Below are 16,757 nucleotides of genomic sequence, written 5' to 3' on the forward strand. Positions count from 1 at the left end.
AGGTAGGTGCACAATAGCATAGCCTAACCCTCTGTACTTTGGTCTATATTGATGCGGGACATAGACAGCCAGCTGATGACCAATCCATTAGTGCAATGGATGGCTGGAAGCATTTGTCTTTGCCTTTGCAATACCACAGAAGCAATGCATGGTCAATGTACAGCAATGACACACCTGTGTGAACAGCCAGGAGACCCCCCCCCCCCATGTTATGTTACATAGTTACATAGTTAGTACGGTCGAAAAAAGACATATGTCCATCAAGTTCAACCAGGGAATTAAGGGGTAGGGGTGTGGCGCGATATTGGGGAAGGGATGAGATTTTATATTTCTTCATAAGCATTAATCTTATTTTGTCAATTAGGAACATTCAGCACCCACCCGCTATCAAGGCAGCTGCCTATCATGTCATGCCCTACCTGCACAGGTGTGCTGGCTACTCAAATGATCCAATTAAGGAGGCCATTTAGTCAGCAGCAGCAGAAGTCCTGTGCCTGGACGCTCCAACAGGGGCCAGACACAAGCAGAAGCAGAAGCAGCAGAAGCAGCAGCAGCACCACCTTTTGTTTTTTGGCTGCAGCAGCAGCAAGGCCCACAGGGCTGGCTAGCTGGCTAGCCAGCAAGCAGGTAGCAATGAAAGTAGGAATCTTTCTTTTTAACCCTGTAAGGGGGTGGTGCACTGTACCCGAAGATACTGCCATATCGGGTCAATGCATAGGGCGACGGAAGCAAGCTTCGAAATCGGCCCCCGTTCTCAAAAATCCATTTAATATATGGTCCCCAGATAGGGGACGTATCAGATATTAAACTGATAAGAACAGATTTTTTTTTTTTCTAAAGCCGAGGAACGTGCTTTCGATTCACCCAAAGTGCAAGAAAAAGTGCAAACGTGTTACACTAAAAAAACGTGCACAAAGGATGCGGTCTATCGCAAGCCCTTCTCCGATAGGAGAGAGGCCCCCCAACAAACCTTACCCTTCACCTCCGGACCAAAAGGTACCTGCGAGGTTCCAGGTTCGATGTCCCTTTTCGCCGAAGCTACTAGGGGACCACAAATGCTCCCGGCATCCCCCTTGGCGTTGGCCAAGGTATCTGCCCGCAGAGCCGATTACGGTAGGTACCCTGCCAAAGCAGGAGTACCCGGGGTGTTTGCAGGGAGGTGCGGAACCTAATGGCCACACACACCTCCCCTAGACCGCCAGGAGGGACACCCAGAAGGGCTACCGCATCCTGACAAATCCTGTGAACACACAACACGCAAAAAGTGACACAGTGAGACAAAAAAGAAATAAATAAGTGAATGTGTGCAGATATACTGCCCGGACATCCGGCCGGATCTATAAAAAATTCTCTGATCCTAGCCAGAAGGCCGGGAATCAAGAGGTGAGTGCCACAAGGTGAAGAGATTATGGTGCCCGTGCTTCAACTCAGTGAGCCTATTCTCCCAGTGAGTTTCGGCACCTCGGGGTCACCACTCCCCGAGGCACAAAAGTACCTCGGCTCTAGACCCTCTCAGCCTCATGGCGAGACCCGGAGGGAACAGGTCACATCGGGGCAGCCGTCGAGCTGATTCCTCAGAACCAGCCCCGGAAAGCCCTGGTACACCTGCATCCTCCATGCAGCACCCATCCCCACCAGCATGAAAACTGATAAGAACAGATACTACACTTGATCTTAGCCAAAAGGCCGAGAAGCGATAACCGTGAAAGGGGCGGGCCCAACAAGGTCCCCTTCATGGGCACTATCACTGCTTGCTGTCAGGGAGGCTGCCAGACAATTTTCCATGCACACTCTGGGCTGGGGGGCAGTCAACCACCAGTACACACAGCAGAACCTAAACCCATACCATTATTGCTAAGCAGCAAGACAGGGGCCCATTGCACTCCCACGGGGCCTTTTTAAATGCAATCCATAACCCGGATTTGCCAGGAACCCTTCTTACTCCTCCTACTTGCATGTGACACTGGGCTTAGGATCTGCATAGGAAACACACACACAAGCACACACCTACCTTTGTTGCCTGCAGATGCCTCCTTGGCTGTCCCCAAACGGTATCAAACCAACACCCACGGGAAGCTGTAAGCATAGAGGACATGCCTGCACCCCATTGGACTTACCTGTGTGGGTTAAATCCGGGTTATTTGACAACCTATGGCGGTGATGGTTCTGCTCAGGCAGAGCAGTGCTGATGCTCCTCATAAAGCTGTCGCTGCTGTGAAGGTTCTAGGTGACATCACAAATCCCTATGGTTACATACACAACAAAGCTGGGTTGTTGTTGTTTACACTCTGCAAGGCCTGTGGAAGTGAGTGACATCATAGCACTGTAGTTCTGAGGGTTCAAGATGGATGCAACAATCTCCTGTTGCTTCTATGAAGGCCGTAATAGACGACATCACCAAACAGCTCCATAGTCACATACACAGCAAAGGAGAGATGTTGTTTACACCTAGTGATGTCAGTGGTATTGAGTGACATCACAGCACAGTGCTAAGGCTCCTGGGCCTGGACACAGCAGCGGCTGCAATATCTCAACGGAGAATACGTTTATATCTATGTGTGTGTGTGCGCATATATATATATATATATATATATATATATATATATATTTCTCCGCCGAAATCACTTTTAAACCCATTTCCACCTTTTTTTCCCTTCTCTTCCTCTTACTTTTTTTCACGTTTTTTTACGTTTTTCTCCTTTTCGCCTCTTTTCTGGGCGTATTATTCTTCTTTTTCTTCTTTTTTTTCGTCTAATGCATACCCCATCAGTGCAGCAATGCTTATTCAATACCGCCAGCAGATGGAGACACTGGGGGATAATTTTCTAAGGATTTATACTGATTTTTCCTGTCTGAATTTGTCGCACAGAAAGTTGCAGGCCAAATATGTGTGACATTTCTGCGACTTTAGCTTCTAGAGCATTTTTACAACATTATACATAGGTGCTGAATACATAAAAAGCGACTGTTCAGCGACAGACAAGTCGCATCGGCTGAAAGTAGGCCAGAATGTCAGTCCATGTTGGAGCAGGTTTAGATACAGTCTAAAGCATAGATCTCAAAGTCTGTGCACAGAATTTAGCAAGGGCCTCGCACCTTCTGATGCATCAGGTAGGTGCACAATAGCATAGCCTAACCCTCTGTACTTTGGTCTATATTGATGCGGGACATAGACAGCCAGCTGATGACCAATCCATTAGTGCAATGGATGGCTGGAAGCATTTGTCTTTGCCTTTGCAATACCACAGAAGCAATGCATGGTCAATGTACAGCAATGACACACCTGTGTGAACAGCCAGGAGACCCCCCCCCCCATGTTATGTTACATAGTTACATAGTTAGTACGGTCGAAAAAAGACATATGTCCATCAAGTTCAACCAGGGAATTAAGGGGTAGGGGTGTGGCGCGATATTGGGGAAGGGATGAGATTTTATATTTCTTCATAAGCATTAATCTTATTTTGTCAATTAGGAACATTCAGCACCCACCCGCTATCAAGGCAGCTGCCTATCATGTCATGCCCTACCTGCACAGGTGTGCTGGCTACTCAAATGATCCAATTAAGGAGGCCATTTAGTCAGCAGCAGCAGAAGTCCTGTGCCTGGACGCTCCAACAGGGGCCAGACACAAGCAGAAGCAGAAGCAGCAGAAGCAGCAGCAGCACCACCTTTTGTTTTTTGGCTGCAGCAGCAGCAAGGCCCACAGGGCTGGCTAGCTGGCTAGCCAGCAAGCAGGTAGCAATGAAAGTAGGAATCTTTCTTTTTAACCCTGTAAGGGGGTGGTGCACTGTACCCGAAGATACTGCCATATCGGGTCAATGCATAGGGCGACGGAAGCAAGCTTCGAAATCGGCCCCCGTTCTCAAAAATCCATTTAATATATGGTCCCCAGATAGGGGACGTATCAGATATTAAACTGATAAGAACAGATACTACACTTGATCTTAGCCAAAAGGCCGAGAAGCGATAACCGTGAAAGGGGCGGGCCCAACAAGGTCCCCTTCATGGGCACTATCACTGCTTGCTGTCAGGGAGGCTGCCAGACAATTTTCCATGCACACTCTGGGCTGGGGGGCAGTCAACCACCAGTACACACAGCAGAACCTAAACCCATACCATTATTGCTAAGCAGCAAGACAGGGGCCCATTGCACTCCCACGGGGCCTTTTTAAATGCAATCCATAACCCGGATTTGCCAGGAACCCTTCTTACTCCTCCTACTTGCATGTGACACTGGGCTTAGGATCTGCATAGGAAACACACACACAAGCACACACCTACCTTTGTTGCCTGCAGATGCCTCCTTGGCTGTCCCCAAACGGTATCAAACCAACACCCACGGGAAGCTGTAAGCATAGAGGACATGCCTGCACCCCATTGGACTTACCTGTGTGGGTTAAATCCGGGTTATTTGACAACCTATGGCGGTGATGGTTCTGCTCAGGCAGAGCAGTGCTGATGCTCCTCATAAAGCTGTCGCTGCTGTGAAGGTTCTAGGTGACATCACAAATCCCTATGGTTACATACACAACAAAGCTGGGTTGTTGTTGTTTACACTCTGCAAGGCCTGTGGAAGTGAGTGACATCATAGCACTGTAGTTCTGAGGGTTCAAGATGGATGCAACAATCTCCTGTTGCTTCTATGAAGGCCGTAATAGACGACATCACCAAACAGCTCCATAGTCACATACACAGCAAAGGAGAGATGTTGTTTACACCTAGTGATGTCAGTGGTATTGAGTGACATCACAGCACAGTGCTAAGGCTCCTGGGCCTGGACACAGCAGCGGCTGCAATATCTCAACGGAGAATACGTTTATATCTATGTGTGTGTGTGCGCATATATATATATATATATATATATATATATATATATATATTTCTCCGCCGAAATCACTTTTAAACCCATTTCCACCTTTTTTTCCCTTCTCTTCCTCTTACTTTTTTTTCACGTTTTTTTACGTTTTTCTCCTTTTCGCCTCTTTTCTGGGCGTATTATTCTTCTTTTTCTTCTTTTTTTTCGTCTAATGCATACCCCATCAGTGCAGCAATGCTTATTCAATACCGCCAGCAGATGGAGACACTGGGGGATAATTTTCTAAGGATTTATACTGATTTTTCCTGTCTGAATTTGTCGCACAGAAAGTTGCAGGCCAAATATGTGTGACATTTCTGCGACTTTAGCTTCTAGAGCATTTTTACAACATTATACATAGGTGCTGAATACATAAAAAGCGACTGTTCAGCGACAGACAAGTCGCATCGGCTGAAAGTAGGCCAGAATGTCAGTCCATGTTGGAGCAGGTTTAGATACAGTCTAAAGCATAGATCTCAAAGTCTGTGCACAGAATTTAGCAAGGGCCTCGCACCTTCTGATGCATCAGGTAGGTGCACAATAGCATAGCCTAACCCTCTGTACTTTGGTCTATATTGATGCGGGACATAGACAGCCAGCTGATGACCAATCCATTAGTGCAATGGATGTCTGGAAGCATTTGTCTTTGCCTTTGCAATACCACAGAAGCAATGCATGGTCAATGTACAGCAATGACACACCTGTGTGAACAGCCAGGAGACCCCCCCCCCCCCCATGTTATGTTACATAGTTACATAGTTAGTACGGTCGAAAAAAGACATATGTCCATCAAGTTCAACCAGGGAATTAAGGGGTAGGGGTGTGGCGCGATATTGGGGAAGGGATGAGATTTTATATTTCTTCATAAGCATTAATCTTATTTTGTCAATTAGGAACATTCAGCACCCACCCGCTATCAAGGCAGCTGCCTATCATGTCATGCCCTACCTGCACAGGTGTGCTGGCTACTCAAATGATCCAATTAAGGAGGCCATTTAGTCAGCAGCAGCAGAAGTCCTGTGCCTGGACGCTCCAACAGGGGCCAGACACAAGCAGAAGCAGAAGCAGCAGAAGCAGCAGCAGCACCACCTTTTGTTTTTTGGCTGCAGCAGCAGCAAGGCCCACAGGGCTGGCTAGCTGGCTAGCCAGCAAGCAGGTAGCAATGAAAGTAGGAATCTTTCTTTTTAACCCTGTAAGGGGGTGGTGCACTGTACCCGAAGATACTGCCATATCGGGTCAATGCATAGGGCGACGGAAGCAAGCTTCGAAATCGGCCCCCGTTCTCAAAAATCCATTTAATATATGGTCCCCAGATAGGGGACGTATCAGATATTAAACTGATAAGAACAGATACTACACTTGATCTTAGCCAAAAGGCCGAGAAGCGATAACCGTGAAAGGGGCGGGCCCAACAAGGTCCCCTTCATGGGCACTATCACTGCTTGCTGTCAGGGAGGCTGCCAGACAATTTTCCATGCACACTCTGGGCTGGGGGGCAGTCAACCACCAGTACACACAGCAGAACCTAAACCCATACCATTATTGCTAAGCAGCAAGACAGGGGCCCATTGCACTCCCACGGGGCCTTTTTAAATGCAATCCATAACCCGGATTTGCCAGGAACCCTTCTTACTCCTCCTACTTGCATGTGACACTGGGCTTAGGATCTGCATAGGAAACACACACACAAGCACACACCTACCTTTGTTGCCTGCAGATGCCTCCTTGGCTGTCCCCAAACGGTATCAAACCAACACCCACGGGAAGCTGTAAGCATAGAGGACATGCCTGCACCCCATTGGACTTACCTGTGTGGGTTAAATCCGGGTTATTTGACAACCTATGGCGGTGATGGTTCTGCTCAGGCAGAGCAGTGCTGATGCTCCTCATAAAGCTGTCGCTGCTGTGAAGGTTCTAGGTGACATCACAAATCCCTATGGTTACATACACAACAAAGCTGGGTTGTTGTTGTTTACACTCTGCAAGGCCTGTGGAAGTGAGTGACATCATAGCACTGTAGTTCTGAGGGTTCAAGATGGATGCAACAATCTCCTGTTGCTTCTATGAAGGCCGTAATAGACGACATCACCAAACAGCTCCATAGTCACATACACAGCAAAGGAGAGATGTTGTTTACACCTAGTGATGTCAGTGGTATTGAGTGACATCACAGCACAGTGCTAAGGCTCCTGGGCCTGGACACAGCAGCGGCTGCAATATCTCAACGGAGAATACGTTTATATCTATGTGTGTGTGTGCGCATATATATATATATATATATATATATATATATATATATATATATATTTCTCCGCCGAAATCACTTTTAAACCCATTTCCACCTTTTTTTCCCTTCTCTTCCTCTTACTTTTTTTTCACGTTTTTTTACGTTTTTCTCCTTTTCGCCTCTTTTCTGGGCGTATTATTCTTCTTTTTCTTCTTTTTTTTCGTCTAATGCATACCCCATCAGTGCAGCAATGCTTATTCAATACCGCCAGCAGATGGAGACACTGGGGGATAATTTTCTAAGGATTTATACTGATTTTTCCTGTCTGAATTTGTCGCACAGAAAGTTGCAGGCCAAATATGTGTGACATTTCTGCGACTTTAGCTTCTAGAGCATTTTTACAACATTATACATAGGTGCTGAATACATAAAAAGCGACTGTTCAGCGACAGACAAGTCGCATCGGCTGAAAGTAGGCCAGAATGTCAGTCCATGTTGGAGCAGGTTTAGATACAGTCTAAAGCATAGATCTCAAAGTCTGTGCACAGAATTTAGCAAGGGCCTCGCACCTTCTGATGCATCAGGTAGGTGCACAATAGCATAGCCTAACCCTCTGTACTTTGGTCTATATTGATGCGGGACATAGACAGCCAGCTGATGACCAATCCATTAGTGCAATGGATGGCTGGAAGCATTTGTCTTTGCCTTTGCAATACCACAGAAGCAATGCATGGTCAATGTACAGCAATGACACACCTGTGTGAACAGCCAGGAGACCCCCCCCCCCATGTTATGTTACATAGTTACATAGTTAGTACGGTCGAAAAAAGACATATGTCCATCAAGTTCAACCAGGGAATTAAGGGGTAGGGGTGTGGCGCGATATTGGGGAAGGGATGAGATTTTATATTTCTTCATAAGCATTAATCTTATTTTGTCAATTAGGAACATTCAGCACCCACCCGCTATCAAGGCAGCTGCCTATCATGTCATGCCCTACCTGCACAGGTGTGCTGGCTACTCAAATGATCCAATTAAGGAGGCCATTTAGTCAGCAGCAGCAGAAGTCCTGTGCCTGGACGCTCCAACAGGGGCCAGACACAAGCAGAAGCAGAAGCAGCAGAAGCAGCAGCAGCACCACCTTTTGTTTTTTGGCTGCAGCAGCAGCAAGGCCCACAGGGCTGGCTAGCTGGCTAGCCAGCAAGCAGGTAGCAATGAAAGTAGGAATCTTTCTTTTTAACCCTGTAAGGGGGTGGTGCACTGTACCCGAAGATACTGCCATATCGGGTCAATGCATAGGGCGACGGAAGCAAGCTTCGAAATCGGCCCCCGTTCTCAAAAATCCATTTAATATATGGTCCCCAGATAGGGGACGTATCAGATATTAAACTGATAAGAACAGATACTACACTTGATCTTAGCCAAAAGGCCGAGAAGCGATAACCGTGAAAGGGGCGGGCCCAACAAGGTCCCCTTCATGGGCACTATCACTGCTTGCTGTCAGGGAGGCTGCCAGACAATTTTCCATGCACACTCTGGGCTGGGGGGCAGTCAACCACCAGTACACACAGCAGAACCTAAACCCATACCATTATTGCTAAGCAGCAAGACAGGGGCCCATTGCACTCCCACAGGGCCTTTTTAAATGCAATCCATAACCCGGATTTGCCAGGAACCCTTCTTACTCCTCCTACTTGCATGTGACACTGGGCTTAGGATCTGCATAGGAAACACACACACAAGCACACACCTACCTTTGTTGCCTGCAGATGCCTCCTTGGCTGTCCCCAAACGGTATCAAACCAACACCCACGGGAAGCTGTAAGCATAGAGGACATGCCTGCACCCCATTGGACTTACCTGTGTGGGTTAAATCCGGGTTATTTGACAACCTATGGCGGTGATGGTTCTGCTCAGGCAGAGCAGTGCTGATGCTCCTCATAAAGCTGTCGCTGCTGTGAAGGTTCTAGGTGACATCACAAATCCCTATGGTTACATACACAACAAAGCTGGGTTGTTGTTGTTTACACTCTGCAAGGCCTGTGGAAGTGAGTGACATCATAGCACTGTAGTTCTGAGGGTTCAAGATGGATGCAACAATCTCCTGTTGCTTCTATGAAGGCCGTAATAGACGACATCACCAAACAGCTCCATAGTCACATACACAGCAAAGGAGAGATGTTGTTTACACCTAGTGATGTCAGTGGTATTGAGTGACATCACAGCACAGTGCTAAGGCTCCTGGGCCTGGACACAGCAGCGGCTGCAATATCTCAACGGAGAATACGTTTATATCTATGTGTGTGTGTGCGCATATATATATATATATATATATATATATATATATATATATATATTTATTTCTCCGCCGAAATCACTTTTAAACCCATTTCCACCTTTTTTTCCCTTCTCTTCCTCTTACTTTTTTTTCACGTTTTTTTACGTTTTTCTCCTTTTCGCCTCTTTTCTGGGCGTATTATTCTTCTTTTTCTTCTTTTTTTTCGTCTAATGCATACCCCATCAGTGCAGCAATGCTTATTCAATACCGCCAGCAGATGGAGACACTGGGGGATAATTTTCTAAGGATTTATACTGATTTTTCCTGTCTGAATTTGTCGCACAGAAAGTTGCAGGCCAAATATGTGTGACATTTCTGCGACTTTAGCTTCTAGAGCATTTTTACAACATTATACATAGGTGCTGAATACATAAAAAGCGACTGTTCAGCGACAGACAAGTCGCATCGGCTGAAAGTAGGCCAGAATGTCAGTCCATGTTGGAGCAGGTTTAGATACAGTCTAAAGCATAGATCTCAAAGTCTGTGCACAGAATTTAGCAAGGGCCTCGCACCTTCTGATGCATCAGGTAGGTGCACAATAGCATAGCCTAACCCTCTGTACTTTGGTCTATATTGATGCGGGACATAGACAGCCAGCTGATGACCAATCCATTAGTGCAATGGATGGCTGGAAGCATTTGTCTTTGCCTTTGCAATACCACAGAAGCAATGCATGGTCAATGTACAGCAATGACACACCTGTGTGAACAGCCAGGAGACCCCCCCCCCCATGTTATGTTACATAGTTACATAGTTAGTACGGTCGAAAAAAGACATATGTCCATCAAGTTCAACCAGGGAATTAAGGGGTAGGGGTGTGGCGCGATATTGGGGAAGGGATGAGATTTTATATTTCTTCATAAGCATTAATCTTATTTTGTCAATTAGGAACATTCAGCACCCACCCGCTATCAAGGCAGCTGCCTATCATGTCATGCCCTACCTGCACAGGTGTGCTGGCTACTCAAATGATCCAATTAAGGAGGCCATTTAGTCAGCAGCAGCAGAAGTCCTGTGCCTGGACGCTCCAACAGGGGCCAGACACAAGCAGAAGCAGAAGCAGCAGAAGCAGCAGCAGCACCACCTTTTGTTTTTTGGCTGCAGCAGCAGCAAGGCCCACAGGGCTGGCTAGCTGGCTAGCCAGCAAGCAGGTAGCAATGAAAGTAGGAATCTTTCTTTTTAACCCTGTAAGGGGGTGGTGCACTGTACCCGAAGATACTGCCATATCGGGTCAATGCATAGGGCGACGGAAGCAAGCTTCGAAATCGGCCCCCGTTCTCAAAAATCCATTTAATATATGGTCCCCAGATAGGGGACGTATCAGATATTAAACTGATAAGAACAGATACTACACTTGATCTTAGCCAAAAGGCCGAGAAGCGATAACCGTGAAAGGGGCGGGCCCAACAAGGTCCCCTTCATGGGCACTATCAGCTTGCTGTCAGGGAGGCTGCCAGACAATTTTCCATGCACACTCTGGGCTGGGGGGCAGTCAACCACCAGTACACACAGCAGAACCTAAACCCATACCATTATTGCTAAGCAGCAAGACAGGGGCCCATTGCACTCCCACGGGGCCTTTTTAAATGCAATCCATAACCCGGATTTGCCAGGAACCCTTCTTACTCCTCCTACTTGCATGTGTGACACTGGGCTTAGGATCTGCATAGGAAACACACACACAAGCACACACCTACCTTTGTTGCCTGCAGATGCCTCCTTGGCTGTCCCCAAACGGTATCAAACCAACACCCACGGGAAGCTGTAAGCATAGAGGACATGCCTGCACCCCATTGGACTTACCTGTGTGGGTTAAATCCGGGTTATTTGACAACCTATGGCGGTGATGGTTCTGCTCAGGCAGAGCAGTGCTGATGCTCCTCATAAAGCTGTCGCTGCTGTGAAGGTTCTAGGTGACATCACAAATCCCTATGGTTACATACACAACAAAGCTGGGTTGTTGTTGTTTACACTCTGCAAGGCCTGTGGAAGTGAGTGACATCATAGCACTGTAGTTCTGAGGGTTCAAGATGGATGCAACAATCTCCTGTTGCTTCTATGAAGGCCGTAATAGACGACATCACCAAACAGCTCCATAGTCACATACACAGCAAAGGAGAGATGTTGTTTACACCTAGTGATGTCAGTGGTATTGAGTGACATCACAGCACAGTGCTAAGGCTCCTGGGCCTGGACACAGCAGCGGCTGCAATATCTCAACGGAGAATACGTTTATATCTATGTGTGTGTGTGCGCATATATATATATATATATATATATATATATATATATTTCTCCGCCGAAATCACTTTTAAACCCATTTCCACCTTTTTTTCCCTTCTCTTCCTCTTACTTTTTTTTCACGTTTTTTTACGTTTTTCTCCTTTTCGCCTCTTTTCTGGGCGTATTATTCTTCTTTTTCTTCTTTTTTTTCGTCTAATGCATACCCCATCAGTGCAGCAATGCTTATTCAATACCGCCAGCAGATGGAGACACTGGGGGATAATTTTCTAAGGATTTATACTGATTTTTCCTGTCTGAATTTGTCGCACAGAAAGTTGCAGGCCAAATATGTGTGACATTTCTGCGACTTTAGCTTCTAGAGCATTTTTACAACATTATACATAGGTGCTGAATACATAAAAAGCGACTGTTCAGCGACAGACAAGTCGCATCGGCTGAAAGTAGGCCAGAATGTCAGTCCATGTTGGAGCAGGTTTAGATACAGTCTAAAGCATAGATCTCAAAGTCTGTGCACAGAATTTAGCAAGGGCCTCGCACCTTCTGATGCATCAGGTAGGTGCACAATAGCATAGCCTAACCCTCTGTACTTTGGTCTATATTGATGCGGGACATAGACAGCCAGCTGATGACCAATCCATTAGTGCAATGGATGGCTGGAAGCATTTGTCTTTGCCTTTGCAATACCACAGAAGCAATGCATGGTCAATGTACAGCAATGACACACCTGTGTGAACAGCCAGGAGACCCCCCCCCCCATGTTATGTTACATAGTTACATAGTTAGTACGGTCGAAAAAAGACATATGTCCATCAAGTTCAACCAGGGAATTAAGGGGTAGGGGTGTGGCGCGATATATTGGGGAAGGGATGAGATTTTATATTTCTTCATAAGCATTAATCTTATTTTGTCAATTAGGAACATTCAGCACCCACCCGCTATCAAGGCAGCTGCCTATCATGTCATGCCCTACCTGCACAGGTGTGCTGGCTACTCAAATGATCCAATTAAGGAGGCCATTTAGTCAGCAGCAGCAGAAGTCCTGTGCCTGGACGCTCCAACAGGGGCCAGACACAAGCAGAAGCAGAAGCAGCAGAAGCAGCAGCAGCACCACCTTTTGTTTTTTGGCTGCAGCAGCAGCAAGGCCCACAGGGCTGGCTAGCTGGCTAGCCAGCAAGCAGGTAGCAATGAAAGTAGGAATCTTTCTTTTTAACCCTGTAAGGGGGTGGTGCACTGTACCCGAAGATACTGCCATATCGGGTCAATGCATAGGGCGACGGAAGCAAGCTTCGAAATCGGCCCCCGTTCTCAAAAATTCATTTAATATATGGTCCCCAGATAGGGGACGTATCAGATATTAAACTGATAAGAACAGATACTACACTTGATCTTAGCCAAAAGGCCGAGAAGCGATAACCGTGAAAGGGGCGGGCCCAACAAGGTCCCCTTCATGGGCACTATCACTGCTTGCTGTCAGGGAGGCTGCCAGACAATTTTCCATGCACACTCTGGGCTGGGGGGCAGTCAACCACCAGTACACACAGCAGAACCTAAACCCATACCATTATTGCTAAGCAGCAAGACAGGGGCCCATTGCACTCCCACGGGGCCTTTTTAAATGCAATCCATAACCCGGATTTGCCAGGAACCCTTCTTACTCCTCCTACTTGCATGTGACACTGGGCTTAGGATCTGCATAGGAAACACACACACAAGCACACACCTACCTTTGTTGCCTGCAGATGCCTCCTTGGCTGTCCCCAAACGGTATCAAACCAACACCCACGGGAAGCTGTAAGCATAGAGGACATGCCTGCACCCCATTGGACTTACCTGTGTGGGTTAAATCCGGGTTATTTGACAACCTATGGCGGTGATGGTTCTGCTCAGGCAGAGCAGTGCTGATGCTCCTCATAAAGCTGTCGCTGCTGTGAAGGTTCTAGGTGACATCACAAATCCCTATGGTTACATACACAACAAAGCTGGGTTGTTGTTGTTTACACTCTGCAAGGCCTGTGGAAGTGAGTGACATCATAGCACTGTAGTTCTGAGGGTTCAAGATGGATGCAACAATCTCCTGTTGCTTCTATGAAGGCCGTAATAGACGGCATCACCAAACAGCTCCATAGTCACATACACAGCAAAGGAGAGATGTTGTTTACACCTAGTGATGTCAGTGGTATTGAGTGACATCACAGCACAGTGCTAAGGCTCCTGGGCCTGGACACAGCAGCGGCTGCAATATCTCAACGGAGAATACGTTTATATCTATGTGTGTGTGTGCGCATATATATATATATATATATATATATATATATATATATATATATATATATTTCTCCGCCGAAATCACTTTTAAACCCATTTCCACCTTTTTTTCCCTTCTCTTCCTCTTACTTTTTTTTCACGTTTTTTTACGTTTTTCTCCTTTTCGCCTCTTTTCTGGGCGTATTATTCTTCTTTTTCTTCTTTTTTTTCGTCTAATGCATACCCCATCAGTGCAGCAATGCTTATTCAATACCGCCAGCAGATGGAGACACTGGGGGATAATTTTCTAAGGATTTATACTGATTTTTCCTGTCTGAATTTGTCGCACAGAAAGTTGCAGGCCAAATATGTGTGACATTTCTGCGACTTTAGCTTCTAGAGCATTTTTACAACATTATACATAGGTGCTGAATACATAAAAAGCGACTGTTCAGCGACAGACAAGTCGCATCGGCTGAAAGTAGGCCAGAATGTCAGTCCATGTTGGAGCAGGTTTAGATACAGTCTAAAGCATAGATCTCAAAGTCTGTGCACAGAATTTAGCAAGGGCCTCGCACCTTCTGATGCATCAGGTAGGTGCACAATAGCATAGCCTAACCCTCTGTACTTTGGTCTATATTGATGCGGGACATAGACAGCCAGCTGATGACCAATCCATTAGTGCAATGGATGGCTGGAAGCATTTGTCTTTGCCTTTGCAATACCACAGAAGCAATGCATGGTCAATGTACAGCAATGACACACCTGTGTGAACAGCCAGGAGACCCCCCCCCCCATGTTATGTTACATAGTTACATAGTTAGTACGGTCGAAAAAAGACATATGTCCATCAAGTTCAACCAGGGAATTAAGGGGTAGGGGTGTGGCGCGATATTGGGGAAGGGATGAGATTTTATATTTCTTCATAAGCATTAATCTTATTTTGTCAATTAGGAACATTCAGCACCCACCCGCTATCAAGGCAGCTGCCTATCATGTCATGCCCTACCTGCACAGGTGTGCTGGCTACTCAAATGATCCAATTAAGGAGGCCATTTAGTCAGCAGCAGCAGAAGTCCTGTGCCTGTACGCTCCAACAGGGGCCAGACACAAGCAGAAGCAGAAGCAGCAGAAGCAGCAGCAGCACCACCTTTTGTTTTTTGGCTGCAGCAGCAGCAAGGCCCACAGGGCTGGCTAGCTGGCTAGCCAGCAAGCAGGTAGCAATGAAAGTAGGAATCTTTCTTTTTAACCCTGTAAGGGGGTGGTGCACTGTACCCGAAGATACTGCCATATCGGGTCAATGCATAGGGCGACGGAAGCAAGCTTCGAAATCGGCCCCCGTTCTCAAAAATCCATTTAATATATGGTCCCCAGATAGGGGACGTATCAGATATTAAACTGATAAGAACAGATACTACACTTGATCTTAGCCAAAAGGCCGAGAAGCGATAACCGTGAAAGGGGCGGGCCCAACAAGGTCCCCTTCATGGGCACTATCACTGCTTGCTGTCAGGGAGGCTGCCAGACAATTTTCCATGCACACTCTGGGCTGGGGGGCAGTCAACCACCAGTACACACAGCAGAACCTAAACCCATACCATTATTGCTAAGCAGCAAGACAGGGGCCCATTGCACTCCCACAGGGCCTTTTTAAATGCAATCCATAACCCGGATTTGCCAGGAACCCTTCTTACTCCTCCTACTTGCATGTGACACTGGGCTTAGGATCTGCATAGGAAACACACACACAAGCACACACCTACCTTTGTTGCCTGCAGATGCCTCCTTGGCTGTCCCCAAACGGTATCAAACCAACACCCACGGGAAGCTGTAAGCATAGAGGACATGCCTGCACCCCATTGGACTTACCTGTGTGGGTTAAATCCGGGTTATTTGACAACCTATGGCGGTGATGGTTCTGCTCAGGCAGAGCAGTGCTGATGCTCCTCATAAAGCTGTCGCTGCTGTGAAGGTTCTAGGTGACATCACAAATCCCTATGGTTACATACACAACAAAGCTGGGTTGTTGTTGTTTACACTCTGCAAGGCCTGTGGAAGTGAGTGACATCATAGCACTGTAGTTCTGAGGGTTCAAGATGGATGCAACAATCTCCTGTTGCTTCTATGAAGGCCGTAATAGACGACATCACCAAACAGCTCCATAGTCACATACACAGCAAAGGAGAGATGTTGTTTACACCTAGTGATGTCAGTGGTATTGAGTGACATCACAGCACAGTGCTAAGGCTCCTGGGCCTGGACACAGCAGCGGCTGCAATATCTCAACGGAGAATACGTTTATATCTATGTGTGTGTGTGCGCATATATATATATATATATATATATATATATATATATATATATTTATTTCTCCGCCGAAATCACTTTTAAACCCATTTCCACCTTTTTTTCCCTTCTCTTCCTCTTACTTTTTTTTCACGTTTTTTTACGTTTTTCTCCTTTTCGCCTCTTTTCTGGGCGTATTATTCTTCTTTTTCTTCTTTTTTTTCGTCTAATGCATACCCCATCAGTGCAGCAATGCTTATTCAATACCGCCAGCAGATGGAGACACTGGGGGATAATTTTCTAAGGATTTATACTGATTTTTCCTGTCTGAATTTGTCGCACAGAAAGTTGCAGGCCAAATATGTGTGACATTTCTGCGACTTTAGCTTCTAGAGCATTTTTACAACATTATACATAGGTGCTGAATACATAAAAAGCGACTGTTCAGCGACAGACAAGTCGCATCGGCTGAAAGTAGGCCAGAATGTCAGTCCATGTTGGAGCAGGTTTAGATACAGTCTAAAGCATAGATCTCAAAGTCTGTGCACAGAATTTAGCAAGGG

At 46.4% G+C, this 16,757-nt stretch overlaps 6 non-coding genes and 2 pseudogenes across 6 annotated transcripts; all 8 read right to left on the bottom strand.

Annotated features, from left to right (window-relative positions):
• Positions 1 to 669: 669 nt before the first annotated feature.
• LOC130311694 (U2 spliceosomal RNA) lies at positions 670 to 883 on the bottom strand (annotated as a pseudogene).
• Positions 884 to 1,538: 655 nt separating this feature from the next.
• LOC130311702 (U2 spliceosomal RNA) lies at positions 1,539 to 1,698 on the bottom strand (annotated as a pseudogene).
• A 2,079-nt stretch (positions 1,699 to 3,777) lies between these two features.
• LOC130311687 (U2 spliceosomal RNA) lies at positions 3,778 to 3,968 on the bottom strand. The gene has a single exon (XR_008860004.1). It is a non-coding gene; the product is annotated as a U2 spliceosomal RNA (small nuclear RNA).
• A 2,085-nt stretch (positions 3,969 to 6,053) lies between these two features.
• Positions 6,054 to 6,244, bottom strand: LOC130311688 (U2 spliceosomal RNA). The gene has a single exon (XR_008860005.1). It is a non-coding gene; the product is annotated as a U2 spliceosomal RNA (small nuclear RNA).
• Positions 6,245 to 8,332: 2,088 nt separating this feature from the next.
• Positions 8,333 to 8,523, bottom strand: LOC130311689 (U2 spliceosomal RNA). The gene has a single exon (XR_008860006.1). It is a non-coding gene; the product is annotated as a U2 spliceosomal RNA (small nuclear RNA).
• A 2,090-nt stretch (positions 8,524 to 10,613) lies between these two features.
• LOC130311690 (U2 spliceosomal RNA) lies at positions 10,614 to 10,804 on the bottom strand. The gene has a single exon (XR_008860008.1). It is a non-coding gene; the product is annotated as a U2 spliceosomal RNA (small nuclear RNA).
• A 2,080-nt stretch (positions 10,805 to 12,884) lies between these two features.
• On the bottom strand, positions 12,885 to 13,075 carry LOC130311674 (U2 spliceosomal RNA). The gene has a single exon (XR_008859991.1). It is a non-coding gene; the product is annotated as a U2 spliceosomal RNA (small nuclear RNA).
• A 2,092-nt stretch (positions 13,076 to 15,167) lies between these two features.
• On the bottom strand, positions 15,168 to 15,358 carry LOC130311691 (U2 spliceosomal RNA). Its single transcript, XR_008860009.1, has one exon. It is a non-coding gene; the product is annotated as a U2 spliceosomal RNA (small nuclear RNA).
• Positions 15,359 to 16,757: the final 1,399 nt, after the last annotated feature.

Source organism: Hyla sarda, unplaced genomic scaffold (assembly GCF_029499605.1).
Source record: "Hyla sarda isolate aHylSar1 unplaced genomic scaffold, aHylSar1.hap1 scaffold_1654, whole genome shotgun sequence".
Lineage (NCBI taxonomy): Eukaryota > Metazoa > Chordata > Amphibia > Anura > Hylidae > Hyla > Hyla sarda.